The sequence below is a fragment of the Dermacentor andersoni genome, chromosome 3 (genome assembly GCF_023375885.2).
Source record: "Dermacentor andersoni chromosome 3, qqDerAnde1_hic_scaffold, whole genome shotgun sequence".
NCBI classification, from domain to species: domain Eukaryota; kingdom Metazoa; phylum Arthropoda; class Arachnida; order Ixodida; family Ixodidae; genus Dermacentor; species Dermacentor andersoni.
The window spans coordinates 142392899-142406137 of NC_092816.1; the positions used below are offsets into that span (position 1 = coordinate 142392899).

General features: G+C 45.9%; 1 long non-coding RNA gene across 1 annotated transcript; it reads left to right on the forward strand.

Moving 5' to 3' along the window:
* Positions 1–1565: 1565 nt before the first annotated feature.
* Positions 1566–12117, forward strand: LOC126525123 (uncharacterized). Its single transcript, XR_007598130.3, has 3 exons — positions 1566–2059; positions 9320–9396; positions 11904–12117. It is a non-coding gene; the product is annotated as an uncharacterized lncRNA (long non-coding RNA).
* Positions 12118–13239: the final 1122 nt, after the last annotated feature.

Sequence of the window (13239 nt, forward strand, 5' to 3'; positions counted from 1 at the left end):
CTACAGCTGTTTAATTTCCGCATTTTCATGCCGATGTTTGCTTTGAGTTGAGCCGTGCCACTTTTATTATCAGCCATTTTCTGCCAACTGATCATATTATGACGCTGGCGGAGCATTGTTCTTACCACTGACAAAGCAGGAAACTCGCAGAAAGAATACCATCCGTAAAGGCGCTGCTACATAATGCCAGATGAGAAAACGTGGCTGTTAGTGACTTCTGGGCCATAAAGGGTGCTTCTGTTACGCACTTTCAGTTTAGGTAGGAGGGAATAAAACATACACTGTAAAAACGCCAAGTTTACGTAACGTAGCCTTTCCTCCTGCATTTGTGCACCATACAATGGTATCCAACCAAAATTGTGATATAGTATGCGGAATGTGTGCAGTATTATGACCATATTACAATTATCTGCGTTAGACTGGTCAAATAAACATAGTTTTACACGCATTAAACTTACACAGCTAATCTACTGATGTAAAGGGAGCATATATTCAGCTCATTGAGGCTTGTAAATCTACAATACCGCTACGCCTTCTCTCTTCCCTAGTTATCTTACTTAATATCTTTGATGTCATGCATAAAAACAAGAAGTTCATCATGAGGCTTACCATATTAGGAGAGTCAGAAATAATTAGGTGTACCTGGCGTTATTTAACCTGCACAAATGCATGGCACACGGAGGTTCTTGCATTCCGCCTCCATTGGAGTGGGGCCGCCTCAAACGGGATCAAACCAGCGGCCTCGTACACAGCCGCACAGCACCATAACTGCCGGTTTACCACTACGGGTTGTTTTTATTTTATCCAAAATGTAGAAGTGCACCATGACCGTCTCTGAATGGCTGGAGGGCTTCTTCCAACGCTTTGATCGTCCTAAAATTTGTCGTTTAGAAAAGATCATCTGTTTTTTCATCGCATCTAGCTTGGAGGACAGATGACTGAACAATCGCTCGCTTTTAGTATTCAGATGTGTTTCTTAGAACGGCTCTGTCCGTAACCTTTAGACGCATTCTAAATTACTTAAAGCATAATGATGTCATTGCCGTTGCGCCGCTAAGGCCATAGTTGTAGACAAGGTATAGTATTGTTAATGATTTAGAGGTAATTTTCTCGCAGCAGCGTCAGCCAGTTCTAGAGTATGATGATCATTCTCGCAATATTGGAGAATTGCAATAGAGAAGTTTGCCCAAAAAATTGCAGTAGTTTTGCTATGGTAATGCAGATAAATGATGTTTGGACGGAATCGCTAAAAGATCCTAAGTTGCTGCAGCGAATATATTCATGTGCTTCCTTCATATGCGTACATTTTACTTCCATGTAGTTCGTATAAGAACATAATTTTTCTCTGTGATTGCAAAGTGCTTATTTCCTGTATTATGTTAGCTATCGCTTTTAAAGCATCCCATTCGTCCGTTTGTGCGACTCACCAGCAGTCATCACAATCTGCAAGCCCAGATGTTTGGTTTTTTCCCTAAGCACAATTCTGAGCTTCAGAGTCACAAACGGATATAGGGTCATCTGGCTGCACCTATGCAAAGATGATTCATCAGCGTTGGCGTTGCCGAAATGAGGCTGTACTGTTCGTGCACCATACAGACAAACACTTCTTTCAAACTTGCCAAACTACTATCGGTGAGCCTGTTTCTTCTTTTTTTTTTTGCAGAACAGTGTTATTGCTCAAGTGAATGACTGTACGGGCTTTTATATCCTTTTAACAGCAGTTTTGCCGCGCGCTGCTCATACCATGACGTATTTTATCTTCGTCACGGTGCCACAAAAATGCCGTTAGCATCCGGGTGTTTCGGGTTTTGTTGTTACGCTGACGGAATGAGAGAAATGTAGTTTCAGACCGCACGCTTCACTTTCCACTAATAAATATAAAATTCTGGATGCCATTTGCCCGAGCAGAAGGGCGGACTGATGCATCCGCCCCATACTGAGTGGCCCCATAAAAGCGGCGCCTTCGCGAGTTTCAGCAGTCCTCAGAAACAATCGACTGGCTACACGATGCAGATCTTTTCCTCCATCCTAACACTTTGTCTGGCAACTGCGGTGTACGGTAAGTGGATCTATATCAGCGGAAAGAGTGGACCGTCATAAGAAAGGAATTGCGTCGACGAACAAAATGATGGAGTTTTCATCATAGACGGACCAATTATTATTGCTGAGTACTGAGCACACGCACAAATATGGGTGTAAAGAGGTCAAATCTACTATACCAAGTAATTCAAACATTTCCAAGCGCATATCGCCACCATGTAGGAGCAGCCATATTGCCACGTAGTGGTCACAGCAGTCGCATGAGTGATGAAGATGGACAAATGTTCAACAGAAAACTGTTTATTGGGCTGACTTGCGCCCACAATGGATTGAATCACTCAGCGGCGGCGAAGCGACCAGCCTGCTCGTGGGCCGTCGAACAGAATGCCCGCCGCTTTCGTCCGCGCTCAATTTAAAGCTGATAGGGAGTTTTCTAGTTAAAGCGTCCAAAATTACTAGAACATTCTTGAACAACCTAGAATCAGCTCTGTCTGGATGCTATCAATCGAGATAAATCTGGGCGCGCCTTGCGTCGCAAACAAAGCGATAAAGCGGCGTAGCGGCAGATTTGAAGAATGAACAAACACTGCAAAGATTCGCGGCAATATTTACTCATAACTTTTAGTATAGAATAAACATAAGAAAGGCACTTAAGTTGGCCCAGTTTTGGTGATCTGTTATACTCGTATTTAAGTAATATGCATTGTAGCATTATCTTCAATCTGTTGTAGGTTCTTTTTTCAATCTGGTACGTGACCCTGCACTTTGTGTACATGTTGCTTGTTATATTACAAAACGTATTTGTTCAATATGTGGAAGTGTGACACGTGATTTCCCGTCTACTTGATTCTATACCGCCAAACAGGTCACAGAGTTGCGCAAGTAAGGTAGAGACCCTTCAAGCTATCGTCGCTTAATATTTGTGCGCCCAGCATAGGTAACTTGTATTCTTGATGAAATAAATTTATGTCGAGCTGACTTCATTATTGGTGGCATTTTTTCTTTACGGCCACTGCTCACCAATGAAAAAGCTAGCCTTTATTCTAGCACGATTATATCTAGGTGCATTTATCTGTGACCAAAGAAAGAAGAGCCTGCAGGCCTACTTGGCGGTGCTAGTGCCTGTTGCTTTTTCATCAAAGGCTTACGCTAAAATAATTTTGTTTAAATAAAGGCATCTTTTTCACAAGTTATGAATGTTTTAAAAATGGGCAAAATTATAGCATTTCATTAGCCACTTCACGAACGTTTTCTTTCATATAGATTACAACATGTCCGCTCGACTTCCACAACTTTTGTTTTTGCAGGCCTGCTGCTAGTGTACTGATCTAGCACTTTCAACATAATGTTGAGCATTTGTTAATGCCAAAGCAAGAAAAGTGCATGCGGAGAGGTCAAACTTTTCGGGAGGGGCATTTAGTGCGAGTGGTCGCACGCTGGTTGTGATAGATTACTCCAAGGGCCAACTGAAATATACCTGATGTAAAGGCATTTATTAGACACCAGCGCTTGCGTCCGACCGTCAGAGAAGGGCACGGACTGGAGAAGATGGCTGGAGAGGATGGCCCACTATAGTGTCCCCCTTCTTCACTACCTTTAACCCCGGTAACAAAAAGGGAGCCGTCGGTCATCTCCAACAATTCCTCACCATTAGTGGATCATAATACGGCTTGAGGCGCTCGACGTTAACAATGTCTCATACACGACGGCGCATGTATGAAAACGGTTCAAAGGGTTCAATCATGTAGATCACGGAGGATGCGGGTTCAACGACACGGTAAGGCCCTGCATACTTAGGTAGTAGTTTTGAAGAGAGTTCGAGTGCAGGGAAATGTACCGAGAGCCACACAAGGTCTCCAAGAAGGAAGGCGGGCCCACAAGTGATGTCATCGCAAGTGCTCTTCTGGCGGTCTTAGTGGGGGTAAAGGCCCGCGCGAGATCGCGGCACTCTTCAGCATGTTTTGCCATGACAAAAATGGGCGCACATTCAGATGTACCCGGTCGGTATGGTAGAACTGTGTCGATGGTGGGCAACGGGTGCTGACTGTACAGTACTAAAAAGGGTGAAATACCTGTTGTGCTACGAGTAGCGGTGTTGTACGCGTAGGCCACGAAGGAAAAATACGTCCCGCTCTGTCTGGTTGGAGACTACGTACATGGCCAGCATTTCGCCCAGCGTACGGCTGAAGCGTTCCGTAAGACCATTGTTTTTTATGATGGTACGCCGTAGTTGTGCGATGAACAACGTGGCACTCTTTATGATTGTCTTCAACTACTTCAGACAGGAAGACAGGTTCACGATCACTGAGCAGTTTCTGAAGTGGTCCACCACGACACAGGATGAATTGATGAAGTAGGATGTAGGCACCTTCGCGTGCCCTAGCTGCTTGGAGGGCAGTAGCTTTAGCATATCGCGTGAGGTGGTCAACTGCCACAATGGCCCAAACCCAATGGTTTCAAGCCGATGTGAAGGGAAGAGGCCCATAAAAATTAGTGCTGACGCACGCAAACGTCCATGCAGCGTAACGTAAAGGTTCCAAAATGAATGGCGAGAGGCGGGGGGAAGATTTCCGGTGCTGACAATCTGCGCGAGAGTGAACGAACTTCTGTACGTAGCTGTACATTCCTCGCCAGTACTGCAGCTGTAGAAGGCGCTGGTACGTTTTGAAAACTCCCGAGTGTACACATTGTGGGTCGGCCTGAAAATCTGCGCATATCTCGGAACGCAGACTGTGAGGTACTACTAACAAGCACTGCCACCTGTGGGGCATATAATTGTGTCAATGAAGCAGGTTGTCGCGAATGGCGAAAAGATGAGCTTGACGAGGCAATGTACGAGTGGTTGGTTGTGCTGATGAACCAGAAAGCAAGTCCATAAGGGAAGCAATTCAATGGTCCTGACACTGCTCGGAAGTGATGGTGCTAAGGCCGAGCGAAGAAACGGTAAACTGGTATAGTGAGTAGCAGCCATTGTTATCAGAGGAGGGAGAACGTGAGAGGTTGTCGCGTCAGAATGCTGGCGTCTGCTGCGGTAGAGCACCTGGATATCGCTGTACTGCAGGCGATGTGCCCATCGGGCAACATGGCCTGAGAGATTTTTCAGGGACGACAGCCAACGTAGTGCATGGCGGTCCCTGACTACATCAAATGGACAGCCATCAAATCAGGTCGGAACTTAGTAGGAGCGCAAATGATGACCACGCATTCTTTTTCTGTCAGAGTGTAATTGGTCTCAGCTTTCGTAAGTGTACGACTTGCATAAGCCACGACTAACTCAGGAAACCCATGTTTGCGCTGGGCAAGCACAGCGCTCAGGCCAAGAGCGCTGGCATCTGTGTGCACCTCGGTAAGGGCTGTTGGGTCGTAAAAGCGGCAACTTTGTGGAGACGTCAGCAAATCACCGAGCTTTATGAAGGCCTCCTTGCACTCAGACGACCACGAAGTGAGGGTTCCATTGCTTCTATGTAGCTTCGTCAAAGAAGATATGATGGCGGTGAAATTGCGAATGAACCATCTGAACTAAGAGCAGAGGCGTATGAAATTGCGCAATACTTTGACGGACGTTGGCTTAGGAAATTCGGCGACAGCCTGAAGGTTGCCTGGATCGGAGAGTATACCATCCTTGGATACGCCGCGAGCTAGAATTGTCAGCTACCAAACTGCGAATTGGCACTTTAGGTTTAGTTGTAGGCCAGCGTTTGTTAAACAGGTGAAAACACACCGTAGCCTTTGCAGGTGCGTGAAGTAAAGTGCAAAAACCACAACGTCGTCCAGATAGCACAATCACGTGTGCCACTTAAAGACACGTAGAACTGTGTCCATCACTCGCTGAAATGTTGCCGGCGCAATACAAATTCCAAAGGGCACTGCATCTAATTCGTATATGCCGTCGTGTGCGACAAATCTGTCGTCGGTTGATCGGCGTCTGCCTTGGGTGCTTGCCGATACCCTGAGAGCAATTCTAGTGATGAAAAGAATTCTTTGCCTTGCAGACTGTCAATCACACCGTCTATGCCCGGGAGGAGGTAGACATCCTTGCGAATGCTCTTGATGAGGCGCCGGTAGTCCACATAGAGCCGTACAGAGCCATGTTTCTTCTTAACAAGGACGACACGGGATGCGCATGGACATGAATGCGCATGCGTTGGTAGGCCGTATCACCTCGCGGCGAAGCATGTCGTCGACTTCTTCGTTCATTACACGAGCGACATTCTGCATGAGATACACGGTACTGACGTTGTCACAATGGCGATTACGAGTCAATGTCAATCCCAGAGTAACAATTGACTTCCGGCACAGGGAAGATTGCCCTGCATCGAAAGAAGAAAGAAATTCTAAGTGGCACAAAAGTTGAGTCAGCTGTACCGGTGTAAGGTCATAGCAATAGAAGAATCGAACACATCACTGGGCGATAAGTCACACCTAGAAGCAGCGCTGATTACACTCTAAATAGTACAGCAATGGTCATCAGGCACGTCTGTAACTTGCACGTCCTCGGTCTCTTCTACATTGCCAAAACATACTAATCGGAGCAGCATCAGAGGGCGTGGGAGCAGGCTGCAAACGAAAATGGTGCTGGAGCCCTTTGTGATGTCCACTATCGCAAAATATCGCAGCAGACCTTTCCGAGCGAGAAAGCGGTCAGACAGAGACAGTAGTGCAACAATGCCTGAGATTCTGCTGCAGTGCATGAGCACTACCATTGACGCATTCGGAGGAACGTGCGAGTCGGCTTGGACAAGTAGTGTCCGCGAGAACAAAGAAATGTCGGTTGGGGCAAATCTGACAGCAGTGAGATTTCTATTTCGACCTGTGCGCCATTAATAACAGCATTGTGGTACGAGAGAAAATCCCAGCAGAGGGTAACGTTATGAGAGCGCGATGAAATACTGTGGCGTATAGAAAGTCGGCAATGTCAACACGAACATTGCAATTCACTAAGGAGTGAATACTGTGACGTATAGAAAGTCGGCAATGGCAACACAAGCATTGCAATTCACTAAGGAGTGAATATTCTCAGCACTGGTTGTGCGGAGGGACAGCGCAGAAAGGGCCGTCATGACTTTCCCCAGTATACGGCAAAGCTTAGCGTTCATATTACCATGTTTCTTCTTAACAGGACGACAGGGGATGCGCATGGACATGGATGCGCATGCGTTGGTAGGCCGTATCAACTCGCGGCGCAGCACGTCGTCGACTTCTTCGTTCATTACACGAACGACATTCTGCATGATATACACGGTACGGACGTTGTCACAATGGCGATTGCGAGTCAATGTCAATCCCATAAGTAACAATTGACTTCCGGCACAGGGAAGATTGCCCTGCATCGAAAGAAGAAAGAAATTCTTCTAAGTGGCGTATAGAAATAGTGTGGCGTATAGAAAGTCGGCAATGGCAACCCGAGCATTGCAATTCACTGAGGAGTGAATATTCTGAGCACTGGTTGTACGGAGGGACAGCCCAGAAAGGGCCGTGATGACTTCCCCTAGTATACGGCAAAGCTTAGCGTCCATAATACATACGGCCGCTCCTGTGTCCACGAGTGCAGATGCCCGAACACTGTCAAGAAACGATTCCCTTGTGTTCGACGATCTGCGTTGAGGGCTTCCACATTTCGACGGTGTCGCAGCTCTTGCCTCTTGGACTGCGACGATTAGTCTTCCTCGTCCCGAGTGACCAGGAGACGTCGCCTCGGCGACAGAGAGTGACGGCGAGGATTCAGAGAATGGCGGGTGGTTGGCGGTGGGTGCAAAGGCGGCCACATAGCCATCGAGTGGATGTTATGTGGATGGTTTTGCTGGCTGGTAATGGGTGGAGCGGCAATAGGCAGCTGTAAACGATTAGAAAAACGTCTGACGTGAGCGGCATAACCGCACGCAATGCATATGGGCCGGTTGTCAGGAACGCGCCACCGGTTCACTGAGGCAGGTGAAATCTATGTCACAGGATGCGCATTAAGGGGCGGATGCTGATATACTGCATGGCGGGCTGCAGTGGCGGGCTAGCCACGGCGTCCACATAACGGAGAGGCATAGTTGGAGAGAGTGGTTAGGTCCGCGCGACGTCAGCGTAACTGAGTGCTGCAGCCCCCGGGAACTCTTGGGGCGGCGCAACGACTTTAGCGTAGCATAGTGGAGCAGTCGCAGGAAAATGATGGCGCTTGTCTGGTAAGACCTCGGCGATTTCCTGCGCAATCACGCGACGCAGCGGAGGCATAAAATTTAAGGCAGGTTGTTGTATATGCGGCGGCTAATGAAGGCCATCGATAAGAGCTGGCGTGCAACTTCCTCCCGGACGAACGCTTTCATTTCTGCAAGTGGCGATGACGGGTCAGAGATGGTAGCCAAAACAGCAATGTGTTGGTCGCGCGATGACGGGCGAGGTGTCGATGAGTGCCGCCTGCCCAACTCCTCTTAGCTTTGGCAGAGAGTGACGGTGTCACTAAAGGATTGTAGATTCTTTGCAAGAAGCATGTTGAAGGCATCGCCCTCTATCGCTTTCATGATATGTCGGATTTTGTCTGACTTCGACATCGTCGCATTAACTCTCTTGCACAAGTCCAGAACAACCTCAATGTAGGTGGTTGATAATGCACCCTGTTGCTGCGCACGTTCTCGCACACGCGATTCCCCACGCAGCTTTCGCGCAGCCGGGCGACCAAACGCAGCCACTGAACAGGTATTGAACGAGGACGACATCGGATAATCGGACTCATGGTTGATCTACAAGAGACTGGCCACACTCGCGAGACAGAAGAGCATGTTGCTCAGTTTTGCAGGGTCGTCGCATTTGTTGGGGGCGCTTACCCTCTCATATGTCGTCAGCCAGTCGTCCACGTGGGTGTCACCTGCACCGCTAAAGATGACAGGGTGCCTCTGACGAAGCACACCAGAACATACGACGTACGGATGAGGAACTTGGTGAGATGGAGTAGGAGGGGTTTGGTGGGATGCGTCTTGAGGCATGGTTGAGCCTACCGTACGGGATCGAAGTTCAAGGATGGACGTTGTAGGCCATAGCACTCTCCACCACTTGTGAAGGCGTTGATTAGACACCGGCGTTTGGGATCGACCGTTAGAGTAGGGCACGGACTCCCAGCATGAGCGGTGTTCCCCCAGCAAAAAGCACTGGAGAGACTTACCCACTACAAAGCACCGGAGGGGATGGCCCACTATAGCTTCCCTCTTCTTCGCTACACGGAAATATTTGCAGAAATTATTTTGCCATAATCCGTGACGCCCGGACCGCAAACTTATTATTTACGTTTTTCTTACAGGTGCCTTGATTCCAAATATGAATTTCGGTAACCTGTTCTCATGTCCAGGCTTATTCTGCCCTGGATTAACTTTTCTCGTAAGTAATGGTATATTTACCGTTTTACACATTTTGGTAGAGCAAGTAACACGATACTGAATCTTCTTTAGGCTTCCTGAGGAAACTGTTGGGGTCTTCATAGTCTTGAACACAGAGTAGCTGCAAACGTGCAATTTTGTTCACTTTTACATGGCGGAAATATAAACACGCTCATGAACGTTTATTGCTGCAATGTTCTTAATGCGTCCACGTAAGATCGATCTGATATGAAATGTCTTAAAATGTTGTTTGAATCAAACGTGAGTGCACGGGTGCAGAGCACGGGCGCTCGGGTGCAAAAGCACGGGTGCACGGGTGCAGAGGTCCAGCGCTAACAAATGTTTTCTAAATTTTGTGGCGAAGTACGTCAAAAATTGCAAACTGAAGATTTCTATTGCATACACCCCTTAAATTTAAGATAAAGAGGTTCACTTCTCTACTTTAAACGCACGCAGGATCGAAAATCAAGTCAGGCGAGAATGTTCTGTGGCCCTATAATGTAAAACTATTCTAATCGGTGTTAGTTCAACCTCCTGACATCATAATTACGTAACCAGCGACGCAAGCATCGCGTGGTAACCCGCAGCGTTCCTTGAAAGGCCTCATTAAAACGCGCTTCTCGTTTATAGGATGTCACTTTCTTTTCCTTGCTACGGGAATAGCATTGCCTACGTTGAGCAGAGATATTCATACAGTTGGCCGAGAAGAGGCCAGAAGGACGCTCAAGTCTAGAGTTTCGATGGGGCCGAGCCAGCACAGTAAAAGTAGAGAACTAGATGACGAGGGCGCAGCTGCCGCTGGCGATTGGTTCGCTTCCCCTTACTGGCTGGTCGAAAATCGAGGAGGCTTGGAGCAGAAGGTTCACAGCAAACTTTTTCGCAGCAAAATAGACTTGGCAGGCCAATGTCGTGTACGTGCGAAAAGGTCTCGATAAAGTTATACTGCCAGGCAAAGTTTTTTATTACACGGAAATAAATCCATACTCCCCCAGCAGCTTTGAGTAGCCAGTGCCACAGCGATCGGCTAACAGTCATCTTCTATTCCTTACGGAACTGGGCAGCCTCCGGCTATTTAGAACAAAAAAATATTACGCATATTACGGCGTCTTTAACGCATACACGTCAGTTTGACGCGGTGAGTTTTTGAACCGTTGTAACGTCACGTGACAGACAAGCCAAGTTGATGCAGCCCCAAAAAGATTCGCCACTCGCAATTGGTCAAACGTGCCTTTTTCGCTCATGGCGAAAAAGGCGCCTAAAAAGAAAAGAATTGTTTTTTTCTTTCGTTTGGTCTAATCAGGCATAATCAGTGTGTACTAATAATTTCACATCGGGCGTTCTTGCAGTTTTCATGACGTCGCCTGATAGAAAAGCACTGTCGCTGGTGGCTCGAAAATTTTTTTACCAATGGCGGAGGGCTGACTGCAGAGTTGTAATGCAAAAGTTTCGAACCCCTACACGTTATAGCTCCCCTCTCGCAGCTAGGAGGAAGTAACAGAAAACGGAATTGAAGCACTTCTAGGAAAACAATTAAATTACTTTTTAAATCTTTGTAAAGAGACTCCCTGTCCCGTGGGAAAAGGCAGTTCCGGCATCATCATTCTCATAAACCAAACAGTTTACGTGCTTTCAATGCTAAGAGGCTCCTAAATATAAAAAGGAAGCATGCAGCATGTATCGGTATACAATCATGTATTAGCTTGTGTGGCGTAAAGTTAAGAGAACAATACTATGTGGAACTTGTATAATGAGCACTCCTGCATAAACATTTCTCCATAAAGAATCTGAACCTATTACGAGAAGATATGCCGAAAACTGCAAAATTGTCAACTCACGTTATTTCATGCCAGTTTTAAATGAGTCTTTCCCAAGCAACAACACGATGTTACCAGCAAGAGTGCACAAGCGAACACCAGCGCTAAAGAAGTAGATGAACAGTCAGTATGATGAACGTTTTTTTTTTGCGAATAAATAAATAATCCAGAGGCAGCAGCCCCATTACATTTTTTTGAGAAAGCGCCTAGAACTGTACACAGTCACAAGCGTTACGATAATGCAACCAAGTCACGATTGTTCATTGTCCCCTTCAGCACGACAAATTATTGAAGATATTAGCTTAAATAATTCATTAACAATAACTATTTACCAGCAGTCGAGCATTGATTTAAACAATGTAGCTTCAGTCTGGAACTTCTAGCCCGCCTCCCACACCCTTCTATTAGGAAATATTAAAAAAATCATTTCAGCGAAGACGGTTGCTCTAGCTTTACCTTCACCGTGCTGCAAATCAAGCATGCGACTCTCGAAAACGTGTTACGTGACTGGAGGCTTGTGCGCAGCCCTGAAACATGCTACAAGGAACATACTACAATGAAACATACTGCCCTCAAGCATGCTACGTGTGAATAATTGATTGTGCAGTCATAGGGTGTACACGGCAAATAAAAAAAAAAACTTTGTCTTGACGGCAAAACAGCCCTGACGTTTTTCTGTATTTTTTTATTTCAGGCTCCTTTTCTCAGCTTTCTGTTTCCAAATTCAAGTACCACAACAACTGCTAGCGGCAGCACACCCGCAGGGAATGTCTCGGGTAATGCGGCTGGCTGATCGCAAAGACTATGAAGAACCTCCGGAATTTTGGCACTCACGAAAATCTATTGAGTGCCAATGCAAAGAAATCTGCCTTTATGCATATTAAATAAAGTCATGAAATATTCCAAAATTATTTAAACACCAAATATTCAGCGCTAAGGGTGCTTGGTATGGATATTATTATCATGTGAGACAGCAATGTGTGAAAACGAAGACACGCTTCAGATATTCCTTCCAGAAAATGTTATTATTAACTGGCTCAAACTAAAGGTCCGTACAACCAGCAAAACTGCTTCAAAAAAGATAAAGTTCAGGTTTTCATTTAACAATAAACTCGTAATACCCACAGAAAAACTGAATATTAGGCTGCAAATAGAAACGCTACAGCGGCTGCACAAAGATAGTCTGGTGAATTAAAATTGAACCAACCTCAGATAGGTGTTCAATAGGTACCTGCTATGAAACATTGTTAGGACGCCCATTTTGGCTTTGGAAGATGTTTTTTGGCTAATAAATAGCCACAATGCGAATGCTTGAGCTATTCCACCGTCATAAAACTGAACGTTCCTTCTAGGAATGGATATACATTTGCAGCCTCTATCTTTGTAGCTAGAGTATGCTTTTGTATAATGTCGAACAGCTTTACTTTTTTATGTTCAATTTTTGTACCAATCTATTCAAGACTAAAACAAATCTAGCTGCCCGCAATGTTGAATTATCGGCCACCCTCGTTGCGATACGGGGCTGACTTTCCAGGAATGAGTTTGACGTAGTTTTTGAACTCGCTTAATATAACATCTACCACACTTAGCTCGGCAACACACGTCCTATTCCAAATCAAGGCGTTGGTATTAGGCATGGCTAATTGTTCTTCTAATATGCGAAATATCCATGACTATATTTCATCTGCCTCACTTTCACGGTTTTCACCCGTTCGCTGTCAGGGCGAATTTGTCGATGGGGTATACAAGCCGGCTGGTCGTTCCGTACTCAAGCGAACAGAGAGAAGGAGTCAAAGTTGGGAGAAAGAAAGAATAATATTTATTGACTTAACACAACGCACAGATTAAAAGAAACACAAAAACACAAGAACACTAACACAGATGCGCTTAATAAACATCAAAGGTGACAAAATACAACGAACAATTACCAAGGTATATAAATACTAAAACATCACAAGAATACACTTAACAGATCTCCACTAAACAGAGTTCGAAAGAAAACAAATGATGGCATATGCATGTCCGGGCAG